The sequence below is a fragment of the Xenia sp. Carnegie-2017 genome, unplaced genomic scaffold, assembly GCF_021976095.1.
Source record: "Xenia sp. Carnegie-2017 unplaced genomic scaffold, XeniaSp_v1 HiC_scaffold_16, whole genome shotgun sequence".
In the NCBI taxonomy this organism is placed as follows: domain Eukaryota; kingdom Metazoa; phylum Cnidaria; class Anthozoa; order Malacalcyonacea; family Xeniidae; genus Xenia; species Xenia sp. Carnegie-2017.
In genome coordinates, this window is record NW_025813469.1 from 7969074 (window position 1) to 7987009 (window position 17936).

The following is a 17936-nucleotide window of genomic DNA, read 5'->3' on the forward strand; positions in this document are numbered from 1 at the left end:
GTGCATGTGTGCATGTTTTGTCTTGTGTCTTGAGTTTAGTTGAGCAATATTTCTAAATAAATTTCTTCAAGAATTCATGACTTGCAATTCAGCCATGTTGGTGGTCTGATACAAAAGAGTATTTCATCAGAATTATAGTTGACACCAGCCGGCGTGCGCGAGCAAGATTGTTTCGCAAATGTTACGAGAACGGTTGCAAGTCAAGAATAGTTTACTAAGAAACAAAAGACGTCATTTTCCCAAACAGAATAGACTTGCATTGTTGCTTGTCATGTTTGTGTTTCGTTGTATTTACTACTTATTATATCGTAAACGTTATTTATACGAAAAAATACTTTCGTTAGGAATGAAACTCTTTTGATTCATGTAAACAGCTCATGTGACCTTCGTTTACATCCTATTACATTTTTGTCCTCATGTTTATATATTATATATCTAATTGCAACATGTCATTGCTTATAAGCACTTATAAGAACTTATAAGTTCTACCTTGATTATTTTTTGTCTGCATGTATGTAGGTTACGTTCCAGTTGGTGATTATTGCCACAGGAATTTATAAATTCTTTAATTTGCTCACCTTCGCTCTGTGCTTGTCACTTTTTCATGACAATGGTCCACCGTTTTCTGGTACGCAGTAAGAATTTTTATTTAAAGTTGTATTAATAAAAGATATTTAATAATTCTTAAATTGGAAAGTGGTTTGATTTCGAAAATTGAAGTCAAACTTTGTCGTAAATGTAAATGAAAACGATTACCTTTTAGTTTCAACTGTATTTACGGTCGCCATATAAGCTTACCGGACAGCGGTTATACAAGCATGCCAATGTTCATGTTTTTATTTAAAAAAATGTACGTTGTAAGAGTATCGTAGATCCTGTAAATAGCCATCTTGGTCTTTTGCCTTTCAATGAAGAAGTAATTTCCTACAGCTTATTGCAAACAATGTTGCGTATTTCTTGGTGGGTTGCAAACATCTCTCTGGGAGTAAGAGAACAATGGAAAGCGCGCCATGTTTGATGACATTTGCAGTGTAAATAAGGAAAATCCTTTGTTAAAATCATCCAGCATGGCGACTATGACGTAGCTTGCAACGCAAGAATATAAGATGTGTTTTAAACTCTATTATATTCTAATGTGAAGTGACATTGAAATATGCCCAAGTCCAGACAGATTGGTTGCTCAACTAGGCTTGATATATATGGTTTAAGTGTTTCTTTTTCAGAAACACTCATACTATTTTTCAACAAGTGAATAAAAAAATATCACAGCTAGAATGCGAAAATATATATGGCTGTTATAGACCCATTACTAAGATTTACTTAAATTACATATTGCGTACGGGTTATGGATTTCAAATAACTGTTTGCTGTTTTTACGTGGCTCCTATTATGAATGCAGTATAAAGTTATACACAAACACAACAAAGAACAATTGCTTTGCACACAAGAATATCATTAATTTGTGACGATAAGTAGTGTTTATAGAAACGCTTATTTCACAAACCGTTTCCAAAACAAGGTTATTATTTTAGCTTGGCTATTATAATAGTCCAAGCATTTGAAGAAATTCTTGCAACGACAATTATAAATCAAAAATCTTTTGAATTTGTGGAGCAGTTGGCAAACGACAGCAGTAATAACAATGCTCATGGTGTCAAGCAATTATGTTCATTTTATGCAGAATGTTAAATTTCGTTGAATTTAAGCATTGATTTATAAATATACTGAAATTATAACTCCGCTATCTAAACTTCCTACTCCCTCACATGTAATTTAACTCCGTGTAATATATGCTTGCATTTAAAACCTCATGTATATAATTTAACTCAAATAAACTGTAGATTTCTTAGATTAAAGACGAAACGTTTTCAATATATCTTTCTTTATTTTATTATTGTGATGGCTTTTTTAAAAGTATTTTGTTGGGCCAATATGTTCATATTGAAAAGTATATAATCGTTTCTATTTGCCATAATTCATTGACGCTTTGCTGAACTCCGGCTAACCAGGCACATGTGATTAGCCCTATAACTTTTTTGATTTTAAATCATTCCTGTATAATTCCTTTGAAATCCAAGAGTCGCAGAAGTATCAAGTTCCTTGTGAGCTTTTGCGCCTTTTGCATTTCATTGGGTTTATTCATGCCGAATTACTTGAAGCAAAAACAAGTTAAAGAACTTAAAAGTACTATCTTGACATGAATTTCATTTTAAATGTATTATGCAAAAGCTTCGTAGTATCAAAGCGACAATAGATAGGTTATAGCAGCCTCAAAACATAATAATTTTTCCATAAGATAGACTAACTCCATAAAAGGACAAAGTAACTCGTAAATAAATTAACTAGGCGTAACAAATGGTTATTGCACATTAAATTATCTTATGCAGATTTTACTTTCATGCATACACATTAATTACGTGAATTTCGTGTATATATGCGGTATTTTCGTATAAAAAAGCTTCATGTTACCCACGAGAAATATTTTTCAGAGAATTGCTCTCCCATTGCTGTTATTCATCCCTTCAGGTGTTTCTATTGAAACAATGGTCAATATTTTCTGGTTAAAATTGTAAGTCTTACATGAGCGTAGTCTTACGAAGCATGTTGCAAAATTGAAAGAGATTAGTTCAATTGCACAGAGATAAAATTGTTGTCATGGGAGACTATGATAATAATTTTCATGTGCTGTTATTAATTGAAGTTTTGTCCTCAATTTATTCGAGCCAATTTTCATATCATAAAAGATTTTCCAAAAATATATTAATAACAGAAAATTTTTTGTTTGTAGCTTTATAAATATGAAAAAATGAACTTCTTTTTTTTATGCATGAAAATAAACTTTTTACAAATTTTGACAGCAAAAAAATTCAACTGCTTTGTTTAAAGAAAACATTCTTACTATTTTTAAGATCATCTTAAAATATCCATTGTGGCTAAATAATGAATGATTCCATTAACGCCGTCCTCCTCAAGAGGGCAAACAGATAGGGTAACGATGCGCACTAAACAGCTGACGTATCTCTATTTACTTCAGCCGGTAGACTTTCAATCCTTTGATAGTGAATGCTTCTGCTTGCAATGAAGATCCATCTGTTAAAACTTTGTTGGTAAATCATATATTTTACGATTTCTACATTTTCTATCCCACGATTTCCACGCACCCTCTTACGAAAACCACACACTTCTACGCCAGATTTAGTCTAAGATATGATTCTGCCATTAAAAATTGACCTTACAAAACTGCAATACGCATCAATCAATTGGCATAAATTTAACCATTTTACCATCATGAATGCGTAGTATAGTTTTAACACATCACAAGATTTTTTCAATGACACATGAAGCTCAAATAGTATTTTCTCGGCAACTTTCATCAACAAAAAGTAAATGCAACTGATAGCTTACTAGCAGATCCAGGCCATTATTGGAATTTATCAATCCGTTATTGCTCATATATAAAAGAGCCGTTGTTTAAAATCATTTGCATTGAATAATCGACGTATCATACATTTTTTAAGCTTGATTTATCTTATACAACAAAATCAGAAAAATCAACTCCAAACACATCAGAAATATCAAGTAAAAACACATTAATGTGGCACAAAGCAAAATTTTTTTATATATGTGAAAATGAAGCTGTAAACACCAAACTTAAAAATAATCAAACAGAAATTAGCAAGTTGAAAAAAACTATTGATTTGCAAAATAAACATGAAGAATTCAAGGAGAAAGTATTGCGAAATGAAATAAATTGGGTTAGGGAATTAAAATATCTTCAAATTTGCAAAATGAATGCCATGAAATAGTTTGTAAGTCAAAAAAAGATGTCTCGTTTGCAAATAAATATGTAAAATTAAGGAGATGGTAATGCAAAATGAATCAAAACGAATTGCAGATTTAAAACATTTTCAAGCTTTGGAAAACGAATGTGAAGAATTAAGGCATTTATTGATTGAACATGAAAAAATAAAAAGAGATACTTGAAGTGAAATTAATAATACCACAAGCTAATTTGGATGAACTTCAAAATTATTATTCAAGTCAATCCATATCAGAATGTGATATGAAAACGATGACAGACAAATTAAAGGCTTCTGAAGATAAAGTAAAATATTTTTCTGAATACAATGATGTTCACTATATTTCATTAACTATTTCAACGAAGTGAAATAATTTCCGAAATAAAATGATGTCTAATACAATTCATGCAATATTTTCTTAAAACGTTCAATATATAATTGTCTTACAACTTCCTTAAGGTTAATATTTATAAGATAATAAAAATTATTAAAATTATAAAAATTATAAAAATTATCTGGGACCAAAAACCCAGCACTTCAACTTATTTTGCAGCCGTAAATACAAAACTAAAAGTGTTCATTGAGATCTTTATATTTTAATAAGACTAAACAAAACAGCTACTCAGTTCATGTGTATGTTTTTTACACATATTTCTATGGACTAGAAAGAGAATATAGAATAGGAAAGAGAATACATATATCTTAATCAAATATACTTGACAACTAATGTATGTATGTAAACATGTATTTCATTAATTAGTTTATGATTAATATAAATGTATTCAAATAATATAATTGTTTTCAAATACCATACAGTAACAAAAAATTTTTGATGTACTTGCAAGGGTACCAGAGCAGATAATGATGTAGCAAATTGTGTGCTCTGCAATTGATACCAGAAAAATAAAACTACATTAATTTTAAGTGCAACAAACTGTCAGCAAACAGCAATTACTAACAAAAAATTATCCTGTGTGGCAGTCTTAAAAAAGAAATATAAAAAGAGAAGTTAATTCACAAATTACTACCTAGCATATCAAGGAGTCGGATTGCAAAAAAAAGAATACCATCAAAAGTATAAGTTTTGTAAAAGTATAAGGGTGTGTTGGATATCAGATTTGCCCATGTGTGTACTCATTTATTTTAGTATGTTGTCATTCTTTTTATTGATAAAAGCTAACAACTAAATTGCATACTTATGAGTCAGCAGGACTGTTTGGACTTTCATTCTTAAGTTGCACGATTTTCCAATTTTAAATAATTATGACACAACGTCACGACCGTAGGCATGTTTGAAGCCTCGTTCTTTAAACTCCTTGTTTGTTTACAGTCAACACGCAATTGAACATTGTAAGGTACACTTAACACACAAATACACCGTAAAACTACTCACACCGACAAATTACTTGATTTCAACAGCAATCACCCAACGCAACACAAAATAAGCTGAATACGAGCACTTTTTAACAGAATCAACTCCCATTGTAACACCAAAGAAGCCAAGAAAACGGAGCGCAACTACTTATACTCCACATTTATTAAAAAACAATTACCCTAGAAACTTTATAAGCAAAATTGTAAACAGAATACAAAACAATTCAAGCCCCCAAACTGCACCAATTGTTCTTAATATACCCTTCGTAGCACATTGTTCTTACCATTTTTCTCTATTTATTGCTGTAAAAATATTCTAAGCTTTGCATTTCTTTTCCGGAGTCTCAACCATACTAATTACTGCTGGTGTCATTTCTTCAAAGCTCCCCCCATGTATTGCACAAGCTGCCCTCAAAATCTATTGTGTACATTGGTTTGTTGAGGACTCCTTGTAGAGGGATGTTCAATTGGCGATGGAAGCCGCTCATTCAGTGTTTTCTTTCTAATGGTAAAAGTTTCCTTATCTTTCTCAATCTTACTCTGTTGAACTTCATTAATGATCTCCTTTATAATAACACTTACTTCTTCTACTTCACTAACAATTTTAACTACCTATATCAATAACAGCCATAGTGCCTTTTTGCAGCTATATAATTTGATAAATTGAACGATAGACAATTTGTGTGGTCTAGGTTTTGCTGTCAGGTGGAGAAGGACTTGCGCAAAATAAAATTAATTATAAATGTCCTCACTTGCAATAATGTACAATGACAACAAAGTAATGCGTACATGGGGAATTTTGATAATCTTGTGCTTATGCTTGTATTTATCCTCATGTCAACAATGTTAAACCTCCCTTGGGATTAATATGACTGCCAGCAAAACGTAAAGAAGTCAAGTCATCTACAAATATCAATGAGGCCGAAGGTTTTTACTAAATATTTACCATTCACTCAAGCAGTACAAAACATGAACATCTTTGTTAACCTAAAACGTAAAACTCATCGTAAAAAATACTAAAGAGCACTTCTCTTTGTGAACATACCTAGTCATCTAACCTTTTCAGCTTTTAGTCATAGCATGATTTTTTAGCTTTCTGCTTGCTCTCAAACCATGTTGTTCCTCGCTGTTTCATGTATTGGCCAATATTGAACCGCTTATATTGTGATGCTTTTGGCCACTTTATTTTAGCAATTTTATTGCCCAAATTAAAAAAAAGAATAAAAACATATGATTGCTTACAGACAAATATACTTCAATATTACGGTGGCTCACAAAGGACACGAGACAAAATAGTAAGAATTATACAAAATAAAGATATTGGTGCATACACAAAATACATCATACACATACAAAATAAAATACATGCACAAAATAAATTATACACACAACATAAAAAATATTCACACAAAACAAAAATACACACACAAAACAACAATATACACACAAAATATAATCGCGAGCGTTTGCAGTGTCGGGTTTCTTGGAATTGTTCAGAATTGACAGTGTATGTTTTCAAAGTTCGAATTGTTTTAATTTCAAGAGTACAAAACAAAATTTGCTCATTTCACTGTGATCACTTATTTCAAAGTTGCTTATGATATTGTTCCCCATATTCTGCTTAAAATTAAGGCTAATATGTTGTCCTGGTTGCGGCAACGATTCCGGCTCAGTCTCGGAATCAAACACGTACTATGATGATTGTTTATCAGAGCAAAAGAATAGCCTGTTATAGGTGTAATTATAACAGCTTATTTCAATCGTTGTTATCCGTATGGGGCAATCGTCAGATGATTATACGGACATCGCATTTGTGACAAAAAGAAGCTTTGTTAAGTGATTGTGCACCACAGTTCGCACAAAACTTAATTAAGCCAGGAGGCTGCGGCGCAATTAACGCTAGTCATTATTTACTATGTGAGCATTCTCGGCCGTGATTGGACAACTACCTGCAGATAATTCTCGATATCTGTAGGTCATGAAGTCATAACCTACAGATTATAGTTTCTACAAATATCTCCGCCATTAAAAGCCGGTTTTGAAAACAATTTAAACAACAGCGATGTTTGCCACAGTTTCTAAAAACAATGTGAAAGCTTTTTAAGCAAAAAAACAATAAACCAATCGCACATTAACCAATCACAACGTTGCGACAAGTTACAACGAACATAAAGGACAAAGAACAACCCAACCAACGACAAGGTGCAGTTTACAAAATAAACTACTCGGATTGCCACGCCTCTTATATCGGGGAAACTGGCAGGAACTTAAACATAAGACATACTAAACACAAACGGGATTCAAAGAAACAAAACAAAACTACTCACCTTACCAAACATCACCGACTCACAAAGAACAACATTGATTGGGACTCGGCAAAATGTATTGTATGCAGCAGAGACTATAGACAAGGACGTATATTAGAAAGTTGGCATACCAACTTGGACCAAGCCCCAATGAACAGATCACAGCAATTACCGGCACCTTATGAACGACTTATTATACAAACAAACGATCAACTAAAAACATTACACTTAACACTAATCCACAATAATAATACACAATTGACACCCACACATATCCTGTACCTACAATACAATGAAGTATAAACCAGATAGCAAATACGGCTAACCTAACGCTTACTCATTATTTGACTTCGAAAATTACTACCGCTAAGTTTGTCGAAGCGTCAGTTAACAGCAAGAAAAATAGTCCTTCTCAGTACTATACTAACCAGGACGATCTAAACGAGCTATTATTATGTTAACTCTTAGTTATTATAATTAATACAATTATTACGATTATTGTAATTGTTTTATTAGTTTAGGTCATTCTTAACGAAATAAGGTGTTATGCAAATATAATCAAGATACTACCATTTTATCACATACAAAACAAGCATAGAAATAAAAAAAGCGTGTCAGGGTGCGACGACAATAAGAGTAAAGATGCTAATGACTACACATGTCACCAGATGCCAGACATACAATGTCAAGATATCATCGATTAGTTAATGGCGATTTGATGATGGATATTGAACTTGTGATAATCGAAAAAATCCCAGCTGTTGACCTTAAAACAGAATAGTAACTTTGGTCAACAAGAATCGTGATGTTAATTGATGAAAATATAAAGCAACACATGTCGTTGAATTTAATACTCAGTGTGTGAGATAATGCAAAAATCAAATCCTTGGTTAGAAATGTGATAATCCCATAGCAGTGTGAGGAGTCTCAAGCTCTATCTGCCAAATGTGTTGCGTTTCAAAGATTGTTTGGGGCAGGATGAAAAGAAGGTATACATGCTGAGTTTAGGGAGAAGTATTGCGATTATCTGAAGTATGGAGAGTTACAGGCCTCTTTAGAATGACAAACAAATCAAACGTCTGAATAGAGACATTTCAGTTTCCTTAGAATATGTATGGTTTACCTACATTTCATATATCCAGCACAGCAAGGTGTTTTGGAGGTACATGGTTACATAGCATGACCCTTTTTTATTTATATCTGAAGGTCGTACCCATGGACGGCACTAGAACGCTAATTTGGTTTGTAAATTCATATATTCAGTTGTTGGCGAGTGAGTTCTTGTGAAAGTAATTTGATTTTCTAAAGAAGTCAGTCGGGCACAACTTAATATATATGATTATACATCACCCCAATTACCTTTCTAGCGCCGTCCCTGGTCATTACGGTAGTTTATCACCAGGAGAGGAAAGTAAGTCGGAGCAAATACTAAATGAGTTTTAAAGCTTGAATATGGTTTCAATGAACGGAGCAGAGACACCTGAGATCATCGTGAGCAGTCCTTCGCTTAACAGAAGTTTGCAGTCCAAACAGGTTAATCAAAGTGACATGGATGAAAGTGAAACAAATTGAAGAACGACATGTTTCTTTGTCCGGCTTGTAAATTCATCATCTAGAATTAGTTGGGGCTCGTGTGACGACTAATCTAGCAGTTAATATGACAAGTCCCTTACCCGAAATCCAAAACTCGGTGAGAGACTCTACTTCAGTTTTGAGGAAAAGAACCTTACTTTATACAAGACATCTAGTGACTTTTTGAAAGGACACATTATACAAGACCTTTTTAAGAGGACACGTAATCAACGGACTTGAAACGCATAGCACGTTCTTAGAAAAAAACTTAAATATGTTCACCTGTTGTTTATTTTTCTGGCAAATGTGGTATAACGAACAATAAGGTGACTAACAAGAAATTAGAAGTTTAGAGGTATATCATATTCCTCTAGACGTCGATTGATCAACGAATGTAAGGCGCAAAAAAGTGATGACCAAAACTGTTGTAGGAAGCACGTTTCGCCCAATGTCCATGTTAGCAAATCAAACATTAAACATGACAATGAACATTCAGAGAACGATATCATGAAAGAAATGCGGTACACTTAACTTTTATGCACGTGGTTTAGGTTTTGTATAAACTTCCATGAATAATTTAATTTCTCTATACTTCCAAAAAAGCATCGTAACCATTCCTCTATTTTACCACATAGCAATAAACGACATTTATACGTCAACCGTTATTTTTATTAGAAAATATCTTAGAAAATCATCCAAGAGTTACTGGCCGAAAGATAAAACGATATTTAAATCAATAAAGTAGGCCTTCAAACAGTCCAATATGCTGAATAACTTACTTTATTATGCATAATCATTGCTACTGGCTATACCTGAGATTCGTAGTGCCAATTCAAAGCAATAAGCTCCCACCATGTTGGACAGCCACCAGAGACAAATATTAGACGGAATAATAACCACTTGACAAGCCAAAGTGAAACTAAATAATTTGGAGAATCTGTCGAAATTCTAAACAAAAATATAAAAGAACACCATAAATTATGGAAAAGAAAACGGTGGTAGCAAAAACGTAACAGTTGAAGTAGACATTACGGTAAGTAACATCAAAGAAACAAATTAATGTCTTTTACTGTCAAAACTTGATTTGTGGACAGTGATACTATAATACACAAAAAACAGTTTTAAGAAGCAGTATATCTCTAAAAAAACATGTAAGTTTAGCAGAAACAACAAGCACTGATTATGTTGTAACAAGCATGTTATATAAGTACGTAGCTAATGTTTTCAAAATTGTAAGAAGCACAATAGACTGATTAATGTTGCAGGATGGGACATCATTGACGACATAAGCTCACCAAAACAGTCTATGCTGATGACGCCGTCGTCTTTCATGTTAAGAGCCGTTTAGATTATACGAGAAGACGACGTGTCTTTACGAAAGAAAGAATTTCATGCTTGCAGATGTAGATCGTTCAGGTTAGTAAAAACCTGAGAAAGACTGTTTTTGTTGTTATTGACTGACGTTCGACAACCTTAGCGGTAGTCATCTTCAGAGTCAACAAAAACAGTCGTTCTCAAGACTATACTAATCTGGACGACCTACATCTACAATCATGTAAAGAATTTCGTTTTTTATCATTTTACGACATTTTTCATTTGGCAGAATACGCCTTAACTACGTCGTTTTGGACGTCACGTCCTAAAATCTATATTTGTTCAATGAGATCACACAACATAAAGATAACACGTGTCAAAGGTAACAGGTGTCAAAGGTAACACGCATCATGAACTTGCTAAGAGCATGCATGTGTTTCATGTATGACAGTTATTTTACCAAAACGTAGTACTAGTAGCTACATGCAAACAAGTGATTCAGTCATTAAAACAATGGGGAAACGGGTTCCCATGTGCACGAATTTGTGTAACATAAAAAGTTGTTCATAAATCTTTTCTCATGAAACTTGAGGATAATCATTAATATTGTAAATGGTTTGAACCCGGGAGTATCGTTATATGTTTGTAAATGATGATCGTCCAGGTTAATAAAGTCCTGAGAAGGACTGTTTTTGATGTTGTTGACTGACGTTTCGACAACCTTAGCGGTAGTCATCTTCAGAGTCAAATGAGGAGTAAACGTCAGGTTAGCCGTATTTGTTGTCTGGTTCTTACGTCATTGTATTGTGTGTACAGGAAGTGTGCAGGAAATGTGTATTGTCATTGTGGATTAGTGTGAAGTGAAATATTTTATTTTTAGTTGTGATGTGTGATTTAGGTGTGACGTTTTTTAGTTGTAGTGTGTGGGTGTCAATTGTGTATTGTCATTGTGAATTAGTTTGAAGTGTAATGTTTTTAGTTGATCGTTTGTTTGTATTGTGAATAAGTCGTTTGTAAGGTGCCGGTAATTGCTGTGATCTGTTCAGGGGGGTTTGTTCCAAGTTGGTATACCAACTTTCTAATGTAAGCCGTTGTCTATAGTCAGTACTGTAAGTGATGCATTTTGCCGAGTCCCAGTCAATGTTGTGCTTTGTGATTCGGTGATGTTCGGCAATGTGATTAGTTTTGTCTTGTTTCTTAGTAGCTCGTTTGTGCTCAGTAAGTCTTATGTTTAAGTTCCTGCCAGTTTCCCCGATATAGGAGGCGTGGCAGTCGGAGCAGTTTATTTTGTAAACTGCACCTTGTCGTTCGTTGGGTTGTTCTTTGTCCTTTATGTTCGTTAGTACTTGTCGTAATGTTGTGATTGGTTTATGTGCGACACGTATGTTGTATGGTCGTAAGATACGCGAGATAGTCTCAGACGTACCTTTGATGTAAGGTATCGTTGCTGTTGTCACTGAGTTGTTCGTTTCGTTGGGTTCGTTGGGTTTGTAAGTGTTGCGTTTGATAAAGTCAGAGTTATAGTTGTTTTGTCAAAACACGTTTGAGATAGTTGTTTTCGTTTTGTAGAGCGTCCGGTGAATCACATATGATTTGTGCACGTCTTGTTAATGTTCTGATTGTGGTGGCTTTGTGTGATGTAGGGTTGTAAGATGATTGGTCTAGTAGTCGGTCAGTATGTGTTGGCTTGCGATAAACTGTTGTTCCTAGTTTTGATTGTCATGTTTTACCAAACAGTCGAGAAAAGGAAGAGTTCCGTTTTCTTCGACATCTTTGGTAAATTGTATGTGGCTGTTCTGTTTGTTGATGTGAGTATGGAAGTCATCAATCTCGTCTGCATGTAGTGCTGTGATTGTGTCATCTACGTAGCGAAACCAAAAAGGTAGTGCATGTTTGTAAGTCATGAGTGCCCGTTCCTCTATAGATTGCATTACAATTTCAGCAACTACAACAGAAACGGCGAGCCCATTGCTGTCCCATGTAATTGTTTGTAGTGTGTTCCTTTGTATTGGAAGTAAGTCGAGGTGAGGCAGAGCTCTAGTAACTCCATAATGTCTTCTGTCGGTAATGGCAGTACGTCCGTGGTGTTTGTAATGAGGGTTTTTGTACAAGTAAGTGCCAGATTAAGTGGAATACTGGTGAACAGTGATTTCACATCAAAAGACACTAGTATATAGTTGTCTGGTATTTGTATAGTGCACAGTTTTTAATGAAAGTTTCAGTGGATTGTAGCTTGTGTTTTGATTTGTTTGTAAGTGGTTGCAGTATGTTAGTCAAGTACTTTGAAAGTTCGTAAGTAGGCGAACCACAGAATGATACAATTGGTCGCATGGGTATTTGTGGTTTGTGAAGTTTTGGTAGTCCGTATAGTCTGGGTGGTCGTGGTACTGAACATCTGAGTCGATAGTAAATACGTTCAGATATAATGTTAGATTTTCTCATAGAAGATCTTGCTGTTAAGTTGCGTACTAGTGATGGTGTTGGGTCTCGTTTGAGTTGTTCGTACGTTTGTCTGTCGTTAACAAGTGCGTCCATTTTGTTAAAGTAATCATTCCTGTCCATGACCACAGTCACGCGTCCTTTGTCTGCTGGTAAAATGACGATGTTGTTGTCGTGTTTTAGTCGTTTGAGTGCTTGTTGTTCGTCTTTTGTCAAGTTGTTGTCACGTATAGAGGACGATTGTAAAGTGGAGGCTATCCTGCTTCTGATCTCGTCTTTTGTTGTCTCTGACAAGTCTCTTTGATACGCTAGGACAGCCTCGACACTTGATACTATCGTCTCAGTCGGGATTTGTCTAGGTGTTATGGAATGTTTTAGTCCGTAAGATAGTAGTCGCGTTTCAGTTTCGTCTAATGGGCGGGAAGAAATATTCCTCACCCAGTTATCGTCATGTTTATGTCTTGCACGTGTTTTAGTTTGTTTTAAACGTTCAAGTTTTGTTGTTGTTTGATTTGGTGTTGTGTCTCTGTCTTGTTTGCTCGTTTCTCTGCAATAGTTTGTATGGTAGAAAGTAAAGTATCACTTACTGTCGTTGGTATGAGTTCCTTCAGTTTGTTCAGTCTTTGTTCTTGTTGTTTGATGTAATAGTAGTTGATTCGTCTTACAGTCGTTAATCCGTGCTCGTATCATCTGCTGGTGGATTTGACAATCTGAATAGCCTCTTGTGTGTTCAACGGAGACTTAATTCTAAACGAAAACAACCAATCCTTGCAGCGGTGGTTGAACCAGAGTTGTTGGCGTATGCGTCTGACGTTGCTTGCAAAACGTATGTAGTCGTTAGCAAGTTGTTCGTCCAAATGATCGTAATAAAGTAAATGACAACAGCAACGATACCTTACATCAAAGGTACGTCTGAGACTATCTCGCGTATCTTACGACCATACAACATACGTGTCGCACATAAACCAATCACAACATTACGACAAGTACTAACGAACATAAAGGACAAAGAACAACCCAATGAACGACAAGGTGCAGTTTACAAAATAAACTGCTCCGACTGCCACGCCTCCTATATCGGGGAAACTGGCAGGAACTTGAACATAAGACTAACTGAGCACAAACGAGCTACTAAGAAACAAGACAAAACTAATCACATTGCCGAACCTCACCGAATCACAAAGCACAACATTGACTGGGACTCGGCAAAATGCATCACTTACAGTACTGACTATAGACAACGGCTTACATTAGAAAGTTGGTATACCAACTTGGAACAAACCCCCCTGAACAGATCACAGCAATTACCGGCACCTTACAAACGACTTATTCACAATACAAACAAACGATCAACTAAAAACATTACACTTCAAACTAATTCACAATGACAATACACAATTGACACCCACACACTACAACTAAAAAACGTCACACCTAAATCACACATCACAACTAAAAATAAAATATTTCACTTCACACTAATCCACAATGACAATACACATTTCCTGCACACTTCCTGTACACACAATACAATGACGTAAGAACCAGACAACAAATACGGCTGACCTAACGTTTACTCCTCATTTGACTCTGAAGATGACTACCGCTAAGGTTGTCGAAACGTCAGTCAACAACATCAAAAACAGTCCTTCTCAGGACTTTATTAACCTGGACGATCATCATTTACAAACATATAATCATTAATATTATTACAAATCAAAAGCTCACAAATTCTTTTATGTGTAGAGTAACTAAGAAACATCGATAAATGGGTTGGGGTGGAGGAGAGGCAATGCTTATACGTATATACGTACTTACTAATAACAAATAATGTCGAAATAAAATATTAAGGCACAGTAAGAATATGTATGAATACTGCCCCTCCCTTAAATATCGAGCTGGCTAATCCAATGTTTATAGCTGTACATCTGTCTCAGAACAACCAGTTTTTAACGAGAAATCGCTTACCATTGAAACCAAAGAAATGTTTGACCAACCTGTAAAAATGAAAAACAAAAAGTTCTTCAAAAACAGTTACCAAAAATATAACGCAAAATATTGAAAAATTAAAGAAATATTCATTTGCTGGTTTATGGGTTACAACAATATGCAATATACGCTGTTAATCGGCGTTGAAGCATTTCAGCAGCGCCTTACATTCACTGGCGATTAAAATAAAAAAAACTCTGAAGCAAAGCGAACAACAACAGCTGGTGCACAAATTTATCAATTTTGTCTGCCTTGCGTTCCAGAACAACTAAAGTGATTTTTGAGCGTATTTACGTTAACTGTCATAAGTATTTTTTCTCAACTAAATGTTTAACATCCCTTAAAACAGCAAAACCTACTTGAGAGAGGATTGGGCTGTAAGACCAAGATAATCGATAAATCATAAAAGGGTCGGTCTTCGACGTATGTCTTCCATCAAAGAAGCTTTTTTATCTATAAAACACCAAAGTGACTTCTGCTTTAAAATCATCGACACAGATGAATCGACTGTCTCTTTCAAAACCAAAGAAGCATCAATAAAACTAATCAATAAAACAAATCCTGATCTGAATGTTCAAGTTCACCATTACAACAGTACCGGAAGAGTATTGGTATTACGAAACATCAGCGTCGACAAGAAAAAGAACGAAGCATAAAAATATCAATGACTTGCATTGTGCCAATCGTAGCAGTTTTTTATCTAATACATTCTTAAGAAGGCAGCAAAATGAGAACATTGACTTTTTAAAGACTTTTTAAAAATTGTTTACTTTCTTTTCACTGACTATTTGCTGATTAAGACTAACTAAGCATCTTAGTAAGTTTCTGAGACATCAACTGTTTTTATGGAATATAACATTCATACATGAATATTGGCCACCCCCACCTTCTGCATACAAAATTCAGCAGGACAATCCGATTACCACTAAAAGCGTTAACATGTAATAGTTTACACTATCTACATTGAAAAAAAACCTGTTATTTATTACATAATCTAAATTATCTAGATGAACTAAACAGTAGTTTATAAAAGAGCCTTGCACAACAAAGTTGGCGCAGAAATCTGTTCAATTTCTTTATTCAATCCATTTATGTAATTAGCACATTAAATAGTAAATATAATATATGATTGATGTGCAATGTTTGACAAGCACGCAAACTGCCGTGACTTCCGTATGTACAAATACTTGATCGTTTATTCAAATTGTAAATTAAAAAGTCATAAATATAATCAAAACAAAGAATAAAAGTTTTATACTGCAACTGATCGAGATAAATGGCATGCCTTGAGCACAGACACTTGGCATCTAGCACACAGCTTAATTACTTACACATCATACCTCTTCTTCAAATGTTTGTAACAGGCAGTAATCCATTGTCGCCAAACAAGCCTACAAAAAAATTGGTAGGGTGATAGTCTCTTTTTCAAACCAAATAGATAAAAAATGGTTGCATTGTTAATATACATTGTCAGTAAGCAATGCGCACCCGTCTACATACAAATAACTGTTCTTCAAAAATATGTGGATATGTAATTCTGACAATCTTATAGTAGCCAGACATATGAAAGGCACTTTCGCTGGACACTTAGAGCAAGAAAACAAATGCATGACAATAAATAAATGAGAATATGTGCAGAAATCAACTTTTTTCTTACTCCACCAGTTAATGAATGTTAATCATAGTTATATATTAAAGAAAGGCAGTGGCATAGCAAATAATAAATTTTGTGCTGCTCTGTAAAAGTACTATAACCACTTACTGCAAAAACAATAAAATTTTAATTGAAATAAATAACTCACAGTTGCCTAACAGAGCCAAAACATATACAATCCTAACTATGCCACTAATCATTTTCCATACAAAAAGACTATGAAATATAAATCATGAAACAATACATGCTCATTAAAAGGTCAACTCAAATGAGCCTTCAGAAACTCTTTACGAGATAATTGTGAGTTATCAATTTTATGTCATGCAGTGGCGTAGCTAGCGGTCCCGCTACTCCCGCCCGGCGGGAGTAGAAATTTCCCAAAAAAATAATAAATATTCTATTTGGACATAAGATATACATTATTTCACGAACAATTTGTAATATTATGTTTTATTCGTTCATATTTACGCTTTTATTAGGTGGTTCGTAATCGTAATACAGCAAAATCTCAAGATTTGTTATGTAACCTAGCAACCGCCTTTTCTCGCACATTGCATACTCGCGCGATTCTCCACGTATTCCGCCCATCTTCAGAGGGCGGAACATACAATATAATTCTATATAAGAAGTTTTGAATTCTGGTTGGCTAAGGGACTTGACGCATGCTCAAATCTGCTGTTTTTATAGTCGAACTCCCGCTATTTTAAATTGGTGGAGGTTGTAATTATTCGACCTTTTAATACGAGTACAGCGATTAGTGATTATCAAATTGCGTGTCATTGTCGGTATTAATTTTTCATTGTGTTTACTCTCAAATTGCTATTTTGTATTTGTGTATGACACAATGGCTTCAACTGCAACTGCCATTTGCTCAACTGATGTTGATTTATTAAATAGCTTATTAGCTAAACCGTTCTCTGCTCGATCGTCGGTCGAACAGAATGTTATCGTTCATGAACGGCCTACTCCTGATTTAACTATCCAAAATAAGGGAAGAGCATTTTAGAGAGATTGGTATGAAGCGAAGGACTGGCTGTGTGGCAGTACAACCTTGCAGAAAGTGTTTTGTTGGCCATGTCTAATGTTTTCCCCAAAAACATCGCCATCGTGGACTGAGAATGGCTACAACGATATGCGGAGTATTATGTCTTATGCTAAGAAGCATGAAAAATCTAAATCGCATTTGACTACATTTAAGACATGGAAAACGTATGGAGCTAGTGAACGAATTGATTGTCTTATGTCCCTTGCTAGAAGAAATGAGATTCAGCGTCACAATGAGGAGGTAAGACAAAATCGAGAAATTTTAAAAACTGTTACTGAGGCCGTGCTGTATTTGTCAAAGCAAGAGTTGCCATTTAGAGGTCACAATGAGTCCGAAGGTAGCTTGAACAAAGGTAATTATAGAGAGTTGCTCGAATGTTTTGCTAAGTTTGATTCTGTATTTGAGCGTCGACTGCACAGTAGACTAGCAGAATCTGATTTAGT

At 34.6% G+C, this 17936-nt stretch overlaps 2 long non-coding RNA genes across 2 annotated transcripts; both read right to left on the bottom strand.

Annotated features, from left to right (window-relative positions):
* Window positions 1–4529: 4529 nt before the first annotated feature.
* LOC124436947 lies at window positions 4530–6163 on the bottom strand. The gene is made up of 2 exons (XR_006945550.1): window positions 6121–6163; window positions 4530–4683 (listed from the first exon to the last, which is right to left on the bottom strand). It is a non-coding gene; the product is annotated as an uncharacterized LOC124436947 (long non-coding RNA).
* A 1660-nt stretch (window positions 6164–7823) lies between these two features.
* LOC124436702 lies at window positions 7824–15239 on the bottom strand. Its single transcript, XR_006945442.1, has 4 exons — window positions 15154–15239; window positions 14774–14802; window positions 9865–10000; window positions 7824–8246 (listed from the first exon to the last, which is right to left on the bottom strand). It is a non-coding gene; the product is annotated as an uncharacterized LOC124436702 (long non-coding RNA).
* Between the last annotated feature and the right edge of the window lie 2697 nt (window positions 15240–17936).